This window comes from Orycteropus afer, unplaced genomic scaffold, assembly GCF_000298275.1.
Source record: "Orycteropus afer afer isolate SDZICR_OR568_19922 unplaced genomic scaffold, OryAfe1.0 scaffold01174, whole genome shotgun sequence".
NCBI lineage: Eukaryota > Metazoa > Chordata > Mammalia > Tubulidentata > Orycteropodidae > Orycteropus > Orycteropus afer.
The window spans coordinates 91,273-96,430 of NW_006922761.1; the positions used below are offsets into that span (position 1 = coordinate 91,273).

The 5,158-nt window shown below is 42.2% G+C and overlaps 1 non-coding gene across 1 annotated transcript; it reads right to left on the bottom strand.

The window, feature by feature from the left end:
* Window positions 1-346: 346 nt before the first annotated feature.
* Window positions 347-453, bottom strand: LOC122152030. Its single transcript, XR_006164376.1, has one exon. It is a non-coding gene; the product is annotated as a U6 spliceosomal RNA (small nuclear RNA).
* Window positions 454-5,158: the final 4,705 nt, after the last annotated feature.

The following is a 5,158-nucleotide window of genomic DNA, read 5'->3' on the forward strand; positions in this document are numbered from 1 at the left end:
CTCTCTTCTTCTTTATAGTTGGTTTTGTGTTTATTAAGCCCCTATGTTTTCCTTCCTTCTGAATTTGCTTAGAAGAATTGTTACTCTTCTCTGTGGTTACCTTGGAGTATGTTCTTGTCTCTTCATTTTTAGAACAGTGTATGCTGCAAAGACATTGTCATGTTTTCCTCTCCATTTGAAGGTCTGTACCTAGAATATTATTCCCTCTGATAGGTTAGTTGCTGTTGTTGTGTGCTGAATGAGTTCCTTGTATTTTAAGGTAGAATGTTTTATGGTCTTATTATGAGTATCTATTTCTGATTTGGTTTTAGAGTTGATGTCACATATCCTGGTTTTGCTGATCTCTAAAAATATGGAATGCTTCACAAATTTACATGTCATCCTTGCACAGGGGCCATGATAATCCTCTCTGTATCATTCCAATTTTAGTATATGTGCTGCCAAAGTGAGCACGATTGCTATACTTCGGCCCATTGTAGCAGATACTGTGCCAGTCCATCTCATTGAGGGTCTTCCTCTTTTTCACTGACCTTCTACTTTACCAAGGATGTTATCTTTCTCTAGGAACTGGTCTCTCCTGACAACATGACCAAAGTATGAGGGGCAAAGTCACACCATCCTCACTTCTAAGGAGCATTCTGGCTGTACTTCATCCAAGAGAGATTTATTTGTTCTTTTGGCAGTCCAGGGTCTGGTAGTTAGGTTGTGTGTCAACTTGACTGGGCTGGTTTTGAGTGGCTAGGCAAGTTGCAGTTATTCTCCATGATGAGACTGGTAATCAACTCTGTGGTGGAATCTACTGGAGCAGCTGAGTAGCTGCCTTAGGAATGTGGTCTGCTTCCAGCATATAAGAAGAAGCACTGAAAAAGGTTTCTGGAACTTCTTGGCACATTTGAAGGAGCTCTGCTAATCAGAAGGTTGGTGGTTCAAATCCACTCAGCAGAAGGAAGACTGGGCAATCTACTTCCATAAAGATTTACCCTCTTAGAAACCCAAGGGGGTCACTATGAGTCAGAATCAACTCAATGGCAGTGAGTTTGTTTTTTTTTTTTGTTTCTTTGGAGCATTTGGTTCCTGCATTTGGCCAAGTCATCAGTGAGTGGACTGCTGTGTTGTTTGCCGATCTTGGGACTGTTAATGGACTTGAATTAGTGGCCTGCCGAGTTGCTTGATAATTTTGAGACTGTGCCATTTTACTTGTCGACCTTGGATTTGTCAGCCTCAGTAGCCGACAGCTGTGTAAAAGATGCCTCCAGCTTCAGGCCTGGGAGCAAGAGGCAGAGCTGAAGCCCAGCCCCTAGATCTGGCACTTTGAACTAGGACTTCTAGCCTCCTAAACTATAAGAGAATATACCCTCTGTTTGTTCAAGCCACCCATTTGTGGTATTTTCTGTTAGAAGGGCACTAGGTAACCAAAACAGAATTTGGTACCAAGAGAGTGGGATCCTGCTCTGACAGATACCTAAAATGTGGAAACAGGAGTGGAATGTGTCCTTTACTTGAGATCCCTGCACTGAGATTGCAGCAGGGAGTCCCCGGCAGAGAGATCCTGGCAGAGAGTACCCAGCAGAGAGATGGCAGCAGCAGAGCTGAGAGACTCTCATGAGACAGCAACAGGCTTACTAGCCCATGGAGGAGAAAGCTGGATGCCATTGTGTAAGCAGCTTCCTGGTAGAAGTGGTAGAAGAGACTGGCATTAAGTGGTAGAAGAGACTGGCATGAGATGGAGTAGCAGATTGGCCAGCCCATGGAGCAAGAAAGCTAATACATTTTGGGCAGGAAGATTCCTGACTGAGTGGGTTGCCTTCAGTCATTAATTGGCAGAAGCTGAGAGACCAAGGAAACAGGAAGCAAGGCTGCTTCATCTTCAAAGGGTAGGACCATGGCCTTGGGGGATGGAACCACTATAGCCTCCTAGGTTTCAACGGGTAAGATCTTCTCTTGAGTGTGGGGCTGCTGTTCATGAGGTCCTGTGGGATGGGGCCATAGCCGCCGCACAAAAGTCAGGGGACAGAGCTGCCATGCCCAGGGAGCAGAGGCATGGGGCCTGCCGGGCCAAGAGGGTGAGGTTGCTACTCAAATGGACTAGGAGACCCAGGTCATCCAATGAAGGAGATCTGTATAGGTGCCGAGTTGACAAGGGGTGAAACTGTGGTAGTTAATTTGTGTGTCAACTTAGCTGGGCCTGATTTTGAGTGGCTGAGCAGCTGCATGTAGTTATTCCCCATGATAAAACTGGTAATCAATATGTTGGAATCTACTGGCTCATCTGAGTAGCTGCCTTAGTGATGTGATCTGCTTCCAGTATATAAGAAGTATTAAGAAAGGTCTCTGAAAATTCTTGGCACATTTAGATCTTGCATTTGGTCCAGTCATCAGTAAGTGGCCTGCCATATTGTCCGCTGATCTTGGGACTAATGGACTTGAATTAGTGGCTTGCTGTGTTGCTTGATAATTGTAGGACAGTGCCATTTTATTTATCAACCCTGGGTTTGTCAGCCTCAGCAGCTAGCAGCTGTGAGAGTCAGAAAAAGCTTCCAGCTTCGGTGGGCTGGGAGCAAGAGGCAGAGCTGAAACCCAAAGTTGAGTGGCTTTTACCCAGCCACTAGAGCCTGGGACTTTGAACTCAGACTTCTAACCTCCTAAACTGTAAGAGAATAAACTCCCGTTTGTTCAAGCCATACGTATGTGTTATTTTTGCTAGAGTGGCACAAGAGAACCAAAACATATGATATATCCAATATTCTTCTCCAACACCATACTTCAAAGACATTGATTCTTCTTTAATCTTCGTTATTCATTGTCCAGCTTTCACATGCATATGACGCTATTGAAAATACTATGGCATGGGTCAGGCACACCTTAGTCTTCAAAGTGACATCTTTTCACTATAACAATTTAAAGAATCTTTTGCATCAAATCTGCCTAATAAAATATGTCATTTGATTTCTTGACTTCAATGGGCATTAATTGCACATCCAAGTAAAATTAAATCCTTGACAACTTCAGTCTTCTCTCCGTTTATCATCATGTTGCTTATTGGTCTAATTGTGATGATTTTTGTTTTCTTTATGTTGTGCTGTAATCCATACATCAGCAAGTGGTTCAAGTCCTCTCTGCTTTCAGCAAGCAAGGTTGTGTCATCTGCATATCACAGGTTGTTAGTGAGTCTTCCTCCAACCTTGATCTTGCTTTCTTCTTCATATAGTACAGCTTCTCAGATTATTTGCTTAGCAGAAAAAATCAAATAAGTATAAGGAAAGGATATGACCCTGATGCACATCATTCCTGATTTTAAACCATGCAGTATATGCTTGCTCTTTTTGAACAACTGCTTCTTGGTCTATGTACAAGTTCTGCACAAACACAATTCAGTGTTCTTGAATTCTTGTTCTTCACTATGTTATGCAAAATTTGTTATTATCTGCATGGTCCAATGCCCCTGTATATCTAATAAGACACAGATAAACATCTTTCTGGTATTCTTTGTTTTCAGCCAAGATCCATCTATCATCACCAATGAATTCCTTTATTCCAAGTCCTTTACTGAATCTACTTGAATTTCTTGCAGTTTCCTGTGTACTCACTGTTACAACAGTTTTTGAATGATTTTCAGCAAAATTTACCTGTGTGTGATATTAATGATATTGTATGATAACTTCTGCAAACTACTGGATCACCTTTCTTTGGAATGGACACAAATATGGATCTCTTCTAGTCATTTGGCCAGGTACTTATCTTCCAAATTTCTTAGTATGGACATGTGAACACTTCCAGCATTGCATCCATTTCTTGGAACATCTCAGTGGCTATTCTATCAATTCCTGGAGGCTTATTTATCACCAATGCCTCCAGTGCAGCTTGGACTTCTTCCTTCAGTGTTATCAATTCTTGATCATACACTATCTCCTGATATGGTTGAATGCTAGCCAATTCTTTTTGTTACAGTGGCTTTATGTAGTCCTTCCATTATCTTTTGTTGCTTCATGTGTCTTTCAATATTTTGCCACAGAATCTTTCAATATTGCAACTCAAGCTTTGAATTATTTTCTTGCATGCTTTCAGATTGAGAAATGCCGAGCATATCACACATTAAAAAATTACAATATATATATTACTAAGGAGTACTAAGGAGCTCTGGTAGTGTGGTGTTTAAGGTATTTGGCTGCTAACCAAAAGGTCGGCAGTTTGATCCCACTGAATCCATCAGCCACTTGTGGAAGAAAGATGAGGCAGTCTGCTTCTGTAAATATTTACAGTCTTAGAAACCCAATGAGGATCACTATGAGTCAGAATCAACTTGATGGCAGTAAGTTATGTGTGTGTGTGTGTGTGTGTGTGTGTGTGGTGGCATAGTCCCTAAGGCATTTATTTGACTGCTAACTAGAAGGCTGGCAGTTCAAACCCACCTGCCACTCCTTGGAAGGAAGATTGTGCAATCTACATCTGAAGAGATACCACCTCAGAATTATAAATATATATATATGTTGTTAGGTGACATCCAGTTGTTCCAACGCATAGCAACCCTATGCACAGCAGAATGAAACACCACCTAATCCCATGCCAGCTCCATTATCCTTGTTATATTTGAGCCCATTGTCACAGCCATTGTGTCAATCAATCTCGTTGAAGGCCTTCCCCTCTTTTGCCGGCCCTCCACCTTACCAAGCATGACATCCTTGTCCAGGGAATGGTCTCTTCTCACAACATGACCAGAGTAGGTGAGACGAAGTCTGGCCATTCTCACTTCCAAGGAGCATTTCAGCTGCACTTTCTCCAGGACAGATCTGTTAGTTCTTTGAGCAGTCCATGATACTTACAGCTTTCTTTGCCAGCACCACAACTCAAAAGCATCAACTCTTCTTCCGTCTTCCTTATTCATTGTCCAGCTCTCACGTGCATATGAGGTGACTGAAAATATCATGACTTGTGTTAGGCGCACCTTGGTCCTCAAGGAGACATCCTTGCTCCTCAGCACTTGAAAGTTTCTTTCCAGCTGACTTGCCCAGTGCTATACGTCTTCTAATGTCCTGACTGCTGCTTCCATTGGTGTCAATTGTAGAACCAAGCAATATGAACTATTTGAAAATCTCAGTCTTTTCTCCATTTATCATGATGCTGCTTATTGGTCAAGTTGTGAGGATTTTTGTTTTCTTTA